This window comes from Loxodonta africana, chromosome 25 (genome assembly GCF_030014295.1).
Source record: "Loxodonta africana isolate mLoxAfr1 chromosome 25, mLoxAfr1.hap2, whole genome shotgun sequence".
Lineage (NCBI taxonomy): Eukaryota > Metazoa > Chordata > Mammalia > Proboscidea > Elephantidae > Loxodonta > Loxodonta africana.
The window spans coordinates 3357333-3375794 of NC_087366.1; the positions used below are offsets into that span (position 1 = coordinate 3357333).

The 18462-nt window shown below is 34.8% G+C and overlaps 1 protein-coding gene across 2 annotated transcripts in view; it reads left to right on the forward strand.

The window, feature by feature from the left end:
• Window positions 1-18462, forward strand: part of KCNT2 (potassium sodium-activated channel subfamily T member 2) — a 562388-nt gene that overhangs the window by 518109 nt on the left and 25817 nt on the right. The gene's annotated exons all lie outside the window — the stretch shown is intronic.

Genomic DNA, 18462 nt, shown 5'->3' on the forward strand with positions numbered 1-18462 from the left:
CTTTCCTGTCTTTTTAATGTCCTCTTGCTTTCTTCATGTATGATGCCCTTGGTGTCATTCCACAACTACTCTGATCTTTGGTCCTTAGTGTTTAATGCATCAAATCTATTCTTGAGATGGCCTCTAAACTCAGGTGGAATACAGTCAAGATCATACTTTGGTTCTCATGGACTTGTTCTAATTTTCTTCTGCTTCAACTTGAACTTGCATATGAGCACTTGATGGTTTGTTCCACAGCTGGTTACTGGCCTTGTTCTGACTGATGATACTCAGTTTTTTCCATATTCTCTTTCCACAGATGTAGTCAGTTTGATTCCTGTGTATTCCTTCTGACAAGATCCACATATTTAGCCACCATTTATGTTGTTGAAAACAGCTATTTGCAATGAAGAAGTTGTTGGTCTTGCCAAATTCTATCATATGACCTCTGGCATTGTTTCTGTCACCAAGGCCATATTTTCAAACTGCCAATCCTTCTTTGTTTCCAACTTTTGCATTCCAATCACCAGTAATTATCCATGCATCCCGATTGCATGTTTGATCAATTTCAAACTGCAGAATTTGGTAAAAATCTTCATTTTCTTCATCTTTGGCCTTAGTGGTTGGTGCATAAATTTGAATAATAGTTGTATTAACTGATCTTCCTTGTAAGCATATGGATATTACCCTATCACTGACTATGTTGTACTTCAGGATAGATCTTGAAATGTTCTTTTTGATGATGAATGCAATGCCATTCTTCTTCAGTTTGTCATTCCTGGGATAGTAGATGATATGATAGTCTGATTCAAAATGGCCAATACCAGTCCATTTCAGCTCACTAATGCCTAGGCTATTGATGTTTATGCATTCTATTTTATTTTTGATGATTTCCAATTTCTCTAGATTCATACTCAGTACTTTCCATGTTCCTATTATTAATGGGCATTTGCAGCTATTTTTTTTTTCTCATTTTGAGTTCTGCCTCATCAGCAAATGAAGATGCCAAAAGCTTGACTCCATCCATGTCATTAAAATTGACTCTACTTTGAGAAGTCTGCTCTTTCCCAGTTGTAATTTGAGTGCCTTACAACCTGAGGGACTCATCTTCCTGCACAGTACCAGACAATTTTCCACTGCTATTCCTGTGGTTTTCACTGCTAATTTTTTTTCAGAAGTAGACTGCCAGGTCCTTCTTCCTAGTCTGTCTTAGTCTGGAAGCTCAGCTGAAACCTGTCCACTAAGGATGACCCCTCTGGTATTTGACTACCTGTGGCATAGCTTCCAGCATCACAGCAACACACAAGCCACCACATTATGACAAACTGACAAAAGCTTGGGATAATTATCTTAGGGTAGTCTTTAGTCCTTTTTTACTTATCTATCATCATCTCTTTTCTTCCCTAGACTTTTAAGTTTTAGTCAAGACAAACAAACAAAAAAAGCCATTGCCTTCAAGTCGATTCCTACTCAAAGGGACTCTATAGGATAGGGTAGAACTGCCACATAGGGTTTCCAAGGAGTGGCTGGTAGATTCAAACTGTTGACTTTTTGCATAGCAGCCAAGCTCTTAACCACGGCATGACCAGGACTCCTAAATTCTTAAACTTAAACTTGTTGAGCCAGTTCATATATACTTGCCATTATATATTTTATTTCCTTACTTGTATTTTTTTTTTTACTTCTAATACTATTTTTCATTCTTCATCCAAGCTCATATTCAATCTTTTATCTAACATTCCCTCTAACACCCAAAAACATCAAGATATAAACTTGAATCTTATTCTCAAATTGTCTAATTACAAATTTGCCCAAAAATGCTGCTTTAGAAGTTATATATTGGAAGAAAAATCCCTGGGTGGTATAAACAGTTAGTGCACGTGGCTGCTAACTGAAAGGTTCGAAGCTCAAGTCCACCCAGAATGCCTCGGAAGAAAGACTTAGTGATCTACTGCTGAAAAATGAGACACTGAAAACCCTTAGGAGCATAGTTCTACTCTGACACACATATGATCACTATGATTCAGAGTTGACTTGACATTAACTTTTTTTAAAAAAAGAAAAAGTTAATTTAATTACAAGTCATTGGTAAATCATAAAGAAACACTGAAAAGTAAATACATTAAAAATATTAGTATTTCGACTAATATTTGGTAACTATGCTTCTTTTGTCATTGAGGATATGGGTTACATCTAACTTGTTCACATCTCTATTTTAAAAGTCTAATATATAGTAACTACTTCATAAACCCCTCAGAAACCCTGGTGGTGTAGTGGTTAAGTGCTATAGCTGCTAACCAAAAGGTCGACAGTTCAAATCCACCAGGCACTCCTTGGAAACTCAATGGGGCACTTCTGCTCTGTCCTATGGGGTCTCTATGAGTCGAAATAGACTGGATGGCGATAGGTTTGGTTTTTTTGTTTGTTTGTTTACCTCATAAAAAATAAACAAAAAACCCTTCGCCGTCCAGTCGATTCCAACTCATAGCAACCCTGTAGGACAGAGTAGAACTGCTCCATATGGTTTCCAAGGAGCACCTGGTAGATTTGGACTGCTAACCTTAGCAGTCATAGCTCTTAACCACTATGCCACCAGGGTTTCCAAACTACCACCTCACCACCTCATAGGCAATGCCTAATATGTAGTAGAAAGTCAAACTTTTTGAAGCATTCTGTGAAATAAAAAATAAAACAAGAAAGAAAAACTATGTAAGTAATTTATAGTAAAATAATGAAATGATAACCAAAGCAATAGCAATTACTGTAAAGTTTAAAGAGAAATACATGGCTGAATATAGTTATTATAAGTTCTGCTAAGACTTGGGGATGACTTATGTTTTCTTAAAATGCTGTTAGAAATGTACTTTCTTTTTTGTTCTTCAAAATAAGATATAAAGTCAGCTGGATTTACACTAAAGAGAGATTTGATCTATGATTCACATTTTTAAAAAATCTGTAGGGTTTTTCAAGCAAATGTTTAAAATAAAACATGCATATCTGTGTTTCATAATTCATCTTGTGGCAAAAAATATTAACTGCCTAGATGTGACCTCTGTTGCATAATTTAATCATAAACAGGACACAAAATTACAAGAATATCATTAGTTCCATGTGGTTTGCAAAAATTTGTATTAATTTTCACTGAAACTATTAGCAATAATTTTAAAGCACAAATTGTAATTATTGTCATACATATCATAATCATGTATTCCTCTATTATTTTTGCTTAACCAAAAATTAAAGAATGTAAAATAATTATTTATAGAAGATGCTCTCATGCACCATAGTTCCCATAGGATGTCGTTTATATGTGACCCAAACAATTTCATGATCGATCTCATGGTTTAAAACGAGAGAAACAAAAAAATATACCAGGCTTAAAAAGGTGCTGAAAGGTACCAAGTGAATAAATTTTGCTTCAAGTAAATTTTGGAAGTATGAATCTTGAAGCTGTAGAAATTATTGCTTTAAGATTATGAGGGAATTGGCAGTTGTAAAAAATATGAAGATAAATATGAAAAGGAAGAAGTTAAAGGAAATCATAAAATCTAAAACAAGATTGTTATATCTGAATTTTGCTTTTATATTACATGGAAACTCAATTATGAAATAATGGAGACATTGTTTCCTTTTTTATTGTGCTAAAATATAAAAATATATATATATACAACAAGAATTTGTCATTTTAACTATTTTTAAATATATTCTTCAGTAACATTAATTACATTCACCATGTCGTGCAACCAAATTTACTGTCTATGTCTAACAGTTTTTATCACCCCAAATGGAAACTTCCCATTTTCCCCTCACCCCAACCCATTGTAACCACTAATCTGCTTTTGTCTCTATGCTTTGGCCTATTCTGTGTATTTCATAAGAATGGGGTGATACAGTATTTTTCCTTTTCTATTTGAGTTATTTCACTGGGCTTAATGTCATAGCATGTATCAGGACTTTATTTCTCCTTATGACTGAATAATATTTCATTGTATGCATATACCACCTTTTGTTTACCCATTCATCTCAAGATGGACACTTAGGATGTTTCCATTCTGGGTATTATAATAATGCATGAAACATTGGTATTCCAATATCTGTTTGAGTTCCTGCTTTGAAGTCTTTTAGAAATACCTAGGAATGGAATTGCTGGGTCATATGGTGATTCTGTGTTTAGCCCTTTGAGGAACCACAAACCTGTTCTCCATAGCAGCTGCACCATTCTACATTTCCTTTAGATGTGCACGAGGGTTCCAAATTCTCTACATACTCACCAACACCTGTTATTTTCCATTTTTCTGATAGGTATCCTGGGGGTTGAATTTTTATCTCATACTGGTTTTGTTTTGAATTTCCTTGATGACTAATGACTTTGAACATCTTTTCATGAGCTTACTGGCCATTTCTATGTCTTCTTTGTCTTTTTGTTGATGAGTTGTAGGAGGTCTTTATGTATTCTGGATATTAAATCCTTGTGAGGTATATGGCTATGAAGTATTTTCTCCCTTTCTTTAGGCTGCCTCTTTACTTTTATTTTTTAAGTCCTTTGATGCACAAAATTATTTCATTTTGATGAAGTGTACTTTATCTACTTTTTTCTTGTTTTGCTGATGCTTTTGGTGTTACATCTAGAATCTATGGTCAAAAACAAATTCTTGAAGATTTATATTTATGTTTTCTTCCAAGAGTTTTGTCATTTTAGTTCTTATATTTAGATCGTTGATATATTTTGAGTTAATTTTCACATATGGTGTAAAATATGGGTACAACTTAATGCTTTTGCATGTGGAGATCCAGTTGTTACAGCACAATTTGTTGAAGAGACTATTCTTTCCTTGTTGGATGGACTTGGCACACTTGTCGAAAATCAGTTGGCTCAGGTATATGGGTTTATTTCTGACTCTCAATTCTATTCAATTGGTCTATGTGTTTATGTTTCCAGTAGTACCACACTGTATTGATTACTGTAGCATCATAGTAGGTTTTGAAATCTGGAAATGTGAGTACTCTTACTTTGTTCTTGTTTTTTCAAGATCTTATTGTTTGTTCAGGGCCCTTATAATTCCTTATGAATTTTAGGATTATATTTTCCATTTTGGAAAAAAAAAGTTGAAATTTTTGTAGGGATTGCATTGAATCTGTAGTAATTGAGTAGTATTGCTTTGAGTACTATTGGCATCTTACTGTTAAGCCTTCCACTCCATTAACATGTATGTTTTCCATTTATGTAAGTCTTCTTTAGTTTCTTTGCACATTTTATAATTGTCAGTACACATATCATTTAGCTCCCGGATTTAATTTACTGCTAGCTGTTTTATTCTTTTGGGTATTGCTGTAAGTGGAATTGTTTTCTTAATTTTCTTTTCATATTGTTCATTGTTGGTGTGCAGAAACACAACCGATTTTCGAGTGTTGATCTTTTATCTTGCAGCTTTGCTGGGTTATTCATTAGCTATAGTAGCTTTCTTGTGGACTGTTTTGGATTACCTATGTATAGGATAACGTCATCTATGAATATAGTTTTACTTCTTTCTGATTTGGATGCCTTTCAATTTCTTTTTCTTATCTAATTGCTCTGCTAGAACTTCTAGTACAATGATGAACTATAGTGGTCAAAGTGGGCATCCTTGTCTCATTCTTTATCTTAGGTGAGATACTTTCAGTCTTTCACTGTTTAGTATGAGGTTAGCTGTCAGTTTTTCATAATGACTTTTACCATGTTGAGGAAATTTTGTTCTATGCTTAAATACTCCTTTCTCTCTCTTCTTCTGGAACTCCTAAAGTGTGTATGCTGGTCCACTTAATGGTGTCCTGTATGTTCCCTAGGCTCTATTCATGTTTTTTGTTTGTTTGTTTGTTTCTCAAACATGATCATTTCAATTGTCCTATCCTCAAGTTTGCCTATTCTTTCTTTAGCCAGTTCAAATCTACTGTCAAATCCCTCCAGTGAATTTTTCATTTCAGTTATATTTTTCAGCTCTAGCATTTCTTTTTGGTTTCTTTTTTTACAATTTCTTTCTCTATTATTCTTGTTTTGTTCATGTATCGTTTTCCTGATATATTTCAGTTCATTGCCCATGTTTTCATTTAGCTCTTTGAGCATATTTAATACAGTTGTTTTAAAGTCCCTGACTAATAAGTCCTTTATCTGGGCTTCCCCAAGTGTGCCTGTCACTTAATTTTGTTCGTCTGAACAGTCCATGCTTTCCTATTTTTTTGTATGCGTTGTAAATTTTGGTGAAATTACATCATTTGAGTATTATAATGTGGTAACTCCAGAACTCTGATTCTTCCCTTCCCCAGGATTTTTTTGTTGTTGTTGTTTGGTTTGGTAATTGTTATAGATTGTAGTCATCTCCTATTTTTGGAAAGGCTACCATCCTGATTATGCGTGGGCACTGAAGTCTCCATTTCTTGGCTTGTGTTCAACTAGTATTTTGATAGAGAGTTCCTTGAATACCAGAGGAAAGGTGACCTCTCCCTGTGTTTGAAAACTGGTTCTGTGCCAGGGCCCTCCTTCAACAGTTAGCCAGACTTGCACTGGGCCTAAGGATCAATCTATGGAGAAAGCATAGGGATGTCTCAGGTAATTACTGACCATACATCTTTTGCTTGGCTTTCGTGTGGTTTTCTCAGTTACCCCATGTACATGGTAGCTTTTAAAGCGGTAGATTCTGGAGAAAAAAAAAAAAAAAAAACTCTCTCCTAGAAGAGAAACTTTCTCCTAGTCTTGAGGTGTCTTTTGTATAATTAAATCACACTCTTTAGCTACAGGTGGTTACAGATGGTTACAGCTTTAGGCCGATGGTCATTGCCCACTCTCCCTCATGAATGCCATGCTTCATCCTTCATGCAGATCTTAGACAAGTTAGGACAGACACACAATAATTTGTGAATGAATTCTTTTCTGCTCCATCTAGAGCCTGAGATCTGAGTCTCTCCCTGACACTTTAAGATGGCTATGCTGAACCAGACAAGGGTCCAGGCAGGAGACAGAAAACCAAAGCTGTCCTACCATTTAGAAATAGCCTTTATCTTAATTCCACATTTGCTTACTTGCTGTAACCCTTTGACTATTTCTAGTGTTCTGACAAAATTGGTTCTGCCAGTTTCTGCTTTTTTTTTTTTGCATGTTTTTGAGGTTGATGGGAATGTGTAGGTGCTCATATTTCCATCTTGCTCTAATCTCCCCTGCTTGTGATCAAACCTATGAGAATACAAATGTCTTATCCAAATGATTAAGGCTAAGGAGGAACCAAATTCCTGACCATCTCTCTTGTAAATTTATTAGCATCATTAAAATGCTTAATGTTTTCTGATATAAGGTTTGTTTCTACAGGCAAGTTTGAAATAAATAAAGCTAATATAAATTTTTATGCATGAATTATCTGAGGTAAACATAAACTTATAACCAAAAGATGTTGATTAGATTACAATCCCTCATTTGCAGTTTCAAGATCCAAAATATCAGAAAACCAAATTTTTACATACGTGTGGCATTCAACATGTTTGGTTGCAAAACCTGACCCAAATTCCTTGAATCTTTTTTCATCTTCTGTTTATTCTATTTATTGGGAGTATTCAAATATTTTACTGCAGAAATATGAATTTGCTGCTTCACATCCTGTTGCAGATGCTAGATTATATACATTATATGCTCACTATTACTTTCTAAATCAGAAAAAAATCAGTTCTGAAAAGTAACTGCCCCCAAGGGGTTGGAAGATGACACTTGAGGACCTGAATGTTTTGGGTAAATTGCTAAAGTGACAATTTAAAAATTCTATTTGCTTCTTTTTTTAATATGTTTTGTCAATTTGTTCACTATAATTTTTAAAACTTATTCACTTCATTGCTTACTAAATAGCTGTGTGTTCTCAGGCAAGTCATTAACTCTCTGAACTTCATGTTCTTCAACCACCAAGTGAGGATAATAAAAATCTTCCCAAGGTATATATGCAATAATTACAACTGTCACATTGTAATGTCTGTGAAAAGAGTTTGCAACCTATAAACTATAGTGAAAATGTAAATAATTATTACTTTATGTTAATAACTAGCATTATTCTTCAACTATCTATTTCAAATGGCTCAAACACTGAGGGAAAATTCTCTTTCTAAGCATTAGCAGAATCTTAGTGATTAGCCCATAGAATGACAGATGCTTTTAATGTATAAATAGACAAACAAGTATTCCTGGTGAGATTGCTGCTACAGATGTCAGCAGATTTTGATGTCAGTTCTTGCAAGTTTCATACTGTTAGTTAAAGATGAAAGACCAAAAGCAGAATAAAAATAAATATTTTTAAGTGACAAAGAGGTAAATGATAATGGCCAGATATTTCCTTTATTATAACTATCAGAACTCTTTAGTAAAATAAGTTTATAATTTGCATGAAAAAATGGATAGACTAACGAACTTTTTTTTTATTGCTAACTTGCTGACTTAGTTTATAGGCATTATCTTTCTTATGGAAAAGAAATACACAAAATTGACAATAGACGATTGCTATCTATACCCCAAATCTGTGATAAACATAGCAGTAGTAGTAGTAGTAATAGCAACACCATCATCTTACATTTACAGACTGTTTTATAATTCATTGATCATTTTCATGTTTTTACAAAAAAAAACTTCACATAATTCTAATTAATAAGCCACCTACTTTTTTATAGCACAAAGTTATTTCTAAGTTCTTGATAAAACAAATTACCAAAGGGGTACATAGTGTCATACTTAGGTAATTCTTGTAGAATATTTAGTTTCATTTATTACTTAGGAGAAATAATGTAAGTATTGAGCTCATGTTAATGACTTCATCTATAATGTTTTATTTCAATAGAAATTGGCACTGAGCTCTTTATTTTGAAATATGTCGTTCACCATTTCCCTATATAACTGAGTACGTTAATATTAATATATAACCAATATATTCCCAACATAGATTACCAGAAAATGAATGATTTTATGTGATTCTATATTGGCTGAACTGATCCGTTCTCACAAGATGGTAGTCAGAAACCGAAGGATCCATATATGGGTTTGGTTTATGTGGATCTCATTACACCTGTAAAATGTTAATAGAAGAAACAAACTAAATGGTTTTACTTAATAGATAAAGTGATTAAACTTTCAAAGGGGTAACTGCTGAGTTGACAGTGATTTGTAGTAAATGAAAATATTTGAGCAATGAATTCCCCATGTCATTTTAAATTAAAACTATGAAGTTTCTTTGCATGAAGCTGTATCATATCCTTTGAAGAACAGTAATTTTCCAGTCATACCAAAATTTTTACGTGATTTTCACCAAGGTGTTTACTTAATTGCACTTAAATATAAAAATATTTTTGTTTTTATGACTGGAAATTCAAGTGTGTATTCTGCCGTATGTGTAAGAAAATTGTGGCCAATTTGGATAAAATAAAACATTTCTTGTAATTGAGTAAAAAAGTTAATGGGTTGACTGAACTTTCTCCTTTTGATGCATTTTTATGGATTGAGTAGAAATAGTCAATGGAAGAGCAAAGAATAAACTTTCTAAATGCATTAAAACAATAAGGAGAAACTTCCTCTTCTGACAAGAACAGGGAACTATTTATGATGTCAACTTAAATAACAAAAGAACTATATATAGATCAAGAGATATAGATATGTAATCATATATATGTAACTATACATATGATACATATATTTACGTACATATGTGTGTGTGTAAAACAGGAGTTTTCAGGTATTGGACAAAAAGCATGTAACTTTGTTCTTTGAGAGAAGAGAAGTATGACCCATTAGCAATAGAAAATCAATGGAAACATACCCAGAAACAAGGGCGTTAAAGTAGCTATTATAATATGCTTTCCATGTTCAAGAAAGTAGAGGAAAACATGAGAATGGTAAAGAGAGAAATGGAATATATAAAAGAAACCACACTGAAGTTCCTAGAAATGCACAATTTCAGTATTAAAAATGAAAAATATATTGAATGGGATTAATGTCAGTATAGGTACTGCAGAAGAAAACATCAGTGAACATAAAGTCATAGCAACAGACTGTCCAAAATGAAGCAGAGAGGGGGGAAAAAAGGACCATAAAATAGAGTGTTAGTAAGCAGTGGAACAACACCAAGTAGTCTATCATACATGTAATTGGAATCACAGGAGAGAAGAGAATGGATATTTGAAAAAATAATGGTCAAAGTCTTTCCAAATTTAATGGGAACTCCATCCAAGATCCAAGAAGCTCAATGAAAGCCAAGTAATATAAATCTAAAAGTAAAATAATGCTAAGGCCCAATAATCAAAATTGCTGAAAATCAATGATAATAAAAACATCTCAAAATGAGCCAATACAAAAAGACACTTTAGAGTGAGGAGCAAATACAGGATGACAGGATAATTCTTTTCAGGAACTTTGCCAATCAGAAAAACAGTAGAGATACATCTTTACAATGCTGGGGGGAGCAGGGGCAGTCTACTACAAGCTTATACACAGTAAAAATATCTTCCTCAAATTAAAGCAAAATAAAGACATTTTAAGACAAACAAAAACAGAGAATTTGTCAAAAGCAGATCTGCATGCCAAAAAAAAAAAAAAAAGTTAAGATGGAAGATAATACCAAATGGAAATTTGAATCTAAACAAAATAAATGGTAAATATATGAGTAAACATAAAAAGATACATTTATGCCTTTTTTAATTTGTTAAAAGAAAAATGAATTTTTTACTCATTCCATTACTATCTATTAGCTATATTTCTTCCTTTTTTTTTTTAATCCTGAAGGTCAAAGGTTGGCAAAGATCTTATTACACAGTATATTACGTCTCTAGAAAATTGCTAAAAAAGATCCCTGAAGTCAGACTTTGCCTGTCATGTTTATTGCCATATTCCCAGATTAAGAAATATTTGTGGCTCATTTAGCATAATGGTGCTCAGTTAACATTACTACATGACAGAATTGAGCATAAAGCATATCATGTGATAAGGTATGATTATCAACTAATCACAGATCGATTCTCTAAGTCATATGGACAGATTATATAATATATACAAGATAAGAAGCACTCACTCATCTATGTCAAGAAATTTGGAAGACAGCTTCCTGGCCAACTGACTGGAAGAGATCCATATTTATGCCTATTCCCAAGAAAGGTGAAATTATCGAACAATATCATTAATATCACACACAAGTAAAATTTTGCTGAAGATCATTCAAAAGTGGCTGCAGCAATTCAGGAATTCAGACCAGATTCAGAAGAGGACGTGGAACCAGGGCCATCATTGCTGATGTCAGATGGATCCTGGCTGAAAGCAGAGAATACCAGAAAGATGTTTACCTGTGTTTTATTGACTATGCTAAGGCATTCGACTGTGTGGATCATAACAAACTATGGATAACATTGCGAAGAATAAGAATTCTAGAAAACTTAATTATGTTCATGAGGAACCTGTACATAAATTAAAAGGCATTTGTTTGGACAGAACAAGGGAATATTGCATGGTTTAAAGTCAGGAAAGGTGTGCATCATGGTTATATCCTTTCACTGTACCTATTCAATCTGTGTGCTGAGCAAATAATCTGAGAAGCTGGACTGAAGAAGAACAGGGCATCAGGATTGGAGGAAGACTCATTAACAACCTGCTTTATGCAGATAACACAACATTGCTTGCTGAAAGAAAAGAGGACTTGAAGCACTTGCTGATTAAGATCAAAGACCAGAGCCTTCAGTAGGGATTACATCTCAACATAAAGAAAACAAAAATCCTCGTGACAGATCAATAAGCTACATCATGATAAGTGGTGAAAAGATTGAAGTTGTCAAGGATTTCATTTTACTTGGGTCCACAATCAACAAACACCCATGGAAGCAGCAGTCAAGAAATCAAAAGACGCATTGCATTGGGCACATCTGCTGGAAGTGACCTCTTTAAAGTGTTGAAAAGCCAAGATGTCACCTTGAAGACTAAGGTGGGCCTGACCCAAGCCATGGTATTTTCAATCACATCATATGCATGCAGAAACTGGGCAATGAATAAGGAAGACCAAAGAAGAATTGACGCCTTTGAATTGTGGTGTTGGTGAAGAATTTTCAATATACCATGGGCTGCCAAAAGAACGAACAAATCTGTCTTGGAAGAAGTACAACCAGAATGCTCCTTAGAAGCAAGGATGGCGAGACTACCTCTTACATACTTTGGACATGTTATCAGGAGGGATCAGTCCCTGGAGAAGGACATCATGCTTGGTAAAGTACAGGGTCAGCGAAAAAGAGGAAGATCTTCAACGAGATGGATTGACACAGTGGCTGCAACAATAGGCTCAAGCATAGAAACGATTGTGAGCATGGCGCAGGACCAGGTGGTGTTCCGTTCTGTGGTACGTAGGGTCACTATGGGTTGGAGCCAGCTCGATGACACCTACCAACAACAGCACAAAATCAGAATATAGTGTATATACTTATTTTTAAATTGTTCAAATAATACATTCAGTATACTTTGGGTTGACCCTCAGATATCTTTTCAAGCAAAATACCTCTAAATTTAAAGCAATAGATCCAACTGTTAATTGGAAAAAGTATATAATTAATACATGATTTGTGTTGTTCCCAAAATACTTTCTGTAGTGTACTTATCTTCTTTATCAGACATTAATTAGAGTCATATCTTTAAATTTGAAAGTATTTCCCCTTAAAAAATACTGAACCCCTTATTTGAAAATGCAACTAACATACTATTTTAGGACTATTTTAGGATATGTTCCTTACTTTTCGGCCCATCTGTATAGTTTGAGTTCACATCACTTAATATGAAAAGTTGTTGGTTGTCATAATATTTTGAAGGAAACTAGCATTTATTGAGCAGCTCGCTTTCACCAGACGCACACCAGTCCTGAAAGGCACATCAACAGTTGGGAAGGCATGGGTAGAGAAAGCATTCTGACAAAACAAAATAGGACTTTGCACCACTGAAGAAGTGAGTGTATTTAGACACAAGGTTCACTTTTACTTTGTTTTTAATTCCCTATCACATTAAGCAAAGGTGAGAGGGTTCTAATTTTTTAGTGTTTAATTTTTTACGTTTTAATGGTGAGAGAGATTTTAAAAGATTAAGAAATGTTGAATAATCCATTATAAAAGTAAAATTGAGTCTAAAATAACTAGTTTTGCCTATGTAGCTAGTAAGCAATGGAGTGGCTCATGGCATAGTTGAAATTGATCTATTTCTGAAGCTTTGCCCTACATTATGCTACTTGTTTTGCTAATTGTTCATCTAATCTTGTTTTCTGAATAGTCATATGAAGAAAACTTAAGTGAGTTCACTCATTTTGTTTCTTAAAGTTTATCTTGTCTACTGTAAAATACTTCTAAATTAGTGTATGGTGGTATAGTGGTTAAAAGCTTGGCTGCTAAGCAAAAGGTTGGCAGTTCAAATCCACCAACAGCTCCTTGGAAACCCTATGGGTCAGCTGTACTCTGTTCTGCAGGGTTGCTATGATTTGAAACCAATTTGAAGGCACCTAACAACAATTTTTAACAACAATAATGGAAATCACTTTAAATCAAGGTTGATTAAATATAATTACTCTTTTAACATTATCTCTAACCACTCTCGCTCTCTCTGACACCAATAGATTGGTCAGTTCAGTAAAAACGGACAAAATATTTGTCCAAAATAGTTGCTTCAAGGCACCATAGGCATAGTTTTGTACTAAACTGAAATACATATGCAAATTAGCTCAGCACTGTAAACTAGATAGTTTGATAGCGGATAACACATATATGAATAAAAGTTCGGTATAAGGGAAGATGAAATCATCAATCTCTCTATCAGAGAAATAAATACTGTACAACTGAGAGTATTTTCCCTGAAAAAATTATTTGTTTGCAGTGACTGAAGAAAACTATGCCCACTCTGGTACAGCACCATTTTTTCCCTATTACTTGATTTTTCTATCAGCATTAAAACATGATGCGTTATCTCCTATCTTAAAACCAACTGTGTGTGTGTGTGTGTGTGTGTCCTTCTTTCTGACTCTGGCTCTCCCTTTCCCCTAATTTCCTCTATTTCCACTGATTCTCTTCATCCTCACCTGGGCTTCCATTCTGCAATGACCACTTAATATTCCTTAGTTCAAACTCGAGGCTGTGAAGTTCATTCCCCACAGAGCCACCGAAGTGATGTATTTAATAGGAAATTAGATCATGCCACCATTCCACACCCCTTTCCCCTTACAACTTTTCGATGGCTTCTCATTGCACTTGGAATGAAACGCAAACTTCTGACCAAGGTCTGTAAAGTCCTACAGAATCTCACCCTGTCTTACCTTTACAACATGTTCTCCAATTAATCCCTTCATTGCTCACTTTACTCCAGTCTCAGGGGCCTGCTTTCTGCAACATAAACACAGCCTTCTCAGACTTTCACACTTGCTATTCTCTTTGCCTGGAACACCTTTCTTCCCAATCTTTACATAGCATTGTCTGTCATTGCCTCAGAGAAGATTCGTCTGGTGCCCCTAAAGACAGTTGAGCCCCCACTTGGAAATGGTATCACATTACTCTGTTTTATTTTCTTCATATTACAGTACTTATACAATTATTATTTAAAAATTATAGGTTGCATTTTGCCTGCTATGATTAAAATGGTGACCTTTATATAGCACTTGCTATTAATCAGATAATAAGCCTAAGAACTATATATTAAAGGTAACAATATTCCATCATATTTATGACTTATATATGGATAATGGAGTCCTGGTTGCACAGTGGTTAAAACCTCAGGCTGCTAACCAAAAGGTCGGCAGTTCAAATCTACCAGCCACTCCTTGGAAACCCTATGGGGCAGTTTTACCGTCTTATAGGATCGCTATGAGTCAGAATTGACTCGAAAGCAATGGGTTTGGTTTGGTCTGGCTTGGATATTTATAATATAATCCTAAAAGTAGCCTAGGAGTTAGCAGTATTATACCCCATTTTATAGGTGAGGAAACGGAGCACAGAGAGATTAAATAATTTTCCTAAAGCCGCAGAACCAGGATTTCAATGCAGGCAGTAATGCTTCAGAGCCTTCGTTCTAAACTGTTTCTTGATGTTACTTTTGAATTATTTGAAATGTTCCTCTCATTACTAGTGTTAATATATAACATACAAAAGACGTGTTTTCAGAAGTATTTAATGTTAACCTACGCATAGAAAAAAAATTTTTTCTATGCAAATATACGTAAGATTAAAATTTCTTATCAAATTTTATTCTCCTCTCTCAAAAGCACTCTTAAAATACTTCCATAGAGAAATTTAGAAACAAAAACAAACACAAAAACTCAAACTTACTTTTGTAGAATGAGCCTTTATTTAATTAACCAGAATATTTGCTGTTTGAAGATTTTAATAAAGGAATTGTGTGGTAGCACAAAGGTTAAGCATTCCACTGCTAACCAAAAGGTCAGTGGTTCAAATCCACCAACTCCTCCTTGGAAACTCTATGTGGCAGTTCAGTTCTGTCCTATAGGGCCTCTGTGAGTTGGAATCGACACAATGGCAGCGGGTTATATACTGATTAGTACTGCAAAATAAGTTTCTTTGTATATACTGTAGTGAACATTGAATTTTACCTCACAGAATTTCTTATACAAGTTTTAATCCATCTTTTTAAATTTTTTTCAAGCTAGGAATAGTTTCTTTTATTCATTTTTTTTATTCTGCTTTAAGTGAAAGTTTACAGCTCAAGTTAGTTTTTCATACAAAAATTTACACACATATTGTTATGTGACCCTAGTTGCTCTAAGACAGCATACTTCTCCTTTCCACCCCGGATTGCCCATGTCCATTCAGTTGGCTGCTGTCCCTTTCTGCCTTCTCATCTTGCCTTTGGACAGGAGCTGCCCATTTAGTCTCATGTATCTACTTCAACTAAGAACCACACTCTTTGCGAGTATCGTTTTATGTCTTAGCATCCAGTCTAATCTTTGTCTGAAAAGTTGGCTTCCGGAATGGTTTTAGTTCTGGGTTAACAGAGTCTGGGGGTCATGTCTTCCTGGATTCCTTCAGTCTCAGCCAGACCTTCAAGTCTGGTCTTTTTATTAGAATTTGAATCCTGCACTCCACTTTTCTCCTGCTCCATTAGGGAATCTCTGTTGTGTTCCCTGTCAGGGTAGGCATTGGTGGTGTCCGGCACCATCTAGTTCTTCCAATGTCAGGCTTGGGTAGTCTCTGATTTATGTGGTCCTTTCTGTCTCTTGGGCTCATCTTTACCTTATGTCTTTGATGTTCTTCATTCTCCTTTGCTCCAGGTGGGTTGGGACCAATTGATTCATCTTAGATGGCCCCATACGCCACTCATCAAAATGAGATGCAGAGCATTTTCTTAATAAACTTTGTTACGCCACTTAACCTAGATGTCCCCTGAAGCCATGGTCCCTAGACATTGCCCTTGCTACTCTGCCCCTCCAAGTGTTAAGTTGTATTTGAGAAACTTCTTAGTTTTTGGTTTAGTCCAGTTGTACTGACTTCTCCTGTATTGTGTCATGTCCTTCCCTTCACCTAAGATACTTCTTGTCTACTATCTAGTAAGTGAATACCCCTCTCCCTTCCTCCCTCTCCACCATCAAACAATGGTTTCCTCTGTGTTTAAACCCCTTCTTGAGTGCTTATAATAGTGGTCTCATAAAATATTTGTCTTTTGCAACTGACTAATTTCACTCAGCACAATGCATTCCAGATTCCACTATGTTATGAGATGCTTTGTGGATTCTTCCTTGTTCTTTGTCGTTGTGTAATATTCCATTGTGTGAATATACCATAATTTTTTTATCCATTCATTGGTTGATGGGCACCTAGATTGTTTGCATCTTTTTGCTATTGTGAACAGTGCTTCAATGAACATGGGTGTGCATATATGTATATGTGTGACAGCTCTTATTTCTCTAGGATGTATTCTAAGGAGTGGGATTGCTGGATCTTATGGTACTTCCATTTCTAGCTTTTTAAGAAAGTGCCAAATCAATTTACAAAGTGGTTGTATCATTTTACATTCCCAGCAGCAGCGTATAAGTGTTCCAGTCTCTCCACAACCTCTCCAACATTTATTGTTTTGTGTTTTTTTAATTAATACCAGCATCATTGGAGTGAGATGGTATTTCATTGTAGTTTTGATTTGCATTTCTCTAATGGCTGATGATTGTGAACATTTCCTCATGTATCTGTTAGCTGCCTGAAAGTCTTCTTTGGTGAAGTGCCTGTTCATGTCCTTTGCCCACTTTTTAATTGGGTTATTTGTCTTTTTTGTGTTAAGATTTTGCAGTATTTTGTAGATTTTAGAGATTAGACCCTGATCAGATATGTCATAGTGAAACATTTTTTCCCAGTCTGTAGGTTGTCTTTTTACTCTTTTGGCGAAGTCTTTTGATGAGCGTAAGTGTTTAATTTTTAGGAGCTCCCAGTTATCTAGTTTCTTTTCTGGTGTTTTTGGAGTGTTAGTAATGTTTTATATTCTGTTTATGCCATGTATTAGGGCTTCTAATGTTGTCCCTACTTTTTCTTCATGATCTTTATCATTTTATATTTAGGTCTTTGAGCCATTCTGAGTTAGTTTTTGTGCATGGTGTGAGGCATGAGTCTTGTTTCATGTTTTTTTTAGATGGAGATCCAGTTATACCAGCACCATTTGTTAAAGAGACTGTCTTTTCCCCCATTTAATGGACTTTTTGGGCCTTTGTCATATTTCAGCTGCTCATAGGTGGATGAATTTATGTCTGAATTCTCAATTCTTTTCCATTGGTCTATGTATCTGTTGTTGTACCAGTACCAGGCTGTTCTGACTACTATAACTGTATAATAGATTCCAAAATCAGGTAGTGAGAAGCCTCCCACTTTATTCTTCTTCTTCAGTAATGCTCTACTTATCCAAGGTATCTTCCCATTCCATATGTAGTTGGTGATTTGTTTCTCCTTCTTATTAAAAAATGCCGTTGGAATTTGGATCATAATTATATTGTATCTGTAGATCACTTTGGGTAGAATTTATATTTTCAAGATGTTGATTCTCTCTATCCATGAACAAGGCATATTTTTCCATTTATGTAGGTCTTTTGGTTTCTTGCAGTAGTGTCTTGTAGTTTTCTTTGTATAGGTCTTTTACGTCTCTGATTAGACTCATCCCTAAGTATTTTATCATCTCGGGGGCTGTTTTAAATGGTATTGATTCTGTGATTTCCTCTTCCAAGTTCCCTTCATTGGTGTAGGGGAATCCAACTGATTTTTGTATGTTTATCTTGATACTTTGCCGAATCTTCTACTAGTTCCAGTAGTTTTCTTTTGGATTCTTTAGGGTTTTCTTTGCATAAGATCATATCATCTGGAAATAGATACTTTTACTTCTTCATTACCAATTTGGATACTCTTTATTTCTTTTTCTAGCCTAATTGCTCTGGCTTTGATCTCCAGCACAATGTTGAATTAGAGTAGTGATAAATGGAATCCTTGTCTGGTTCCTAT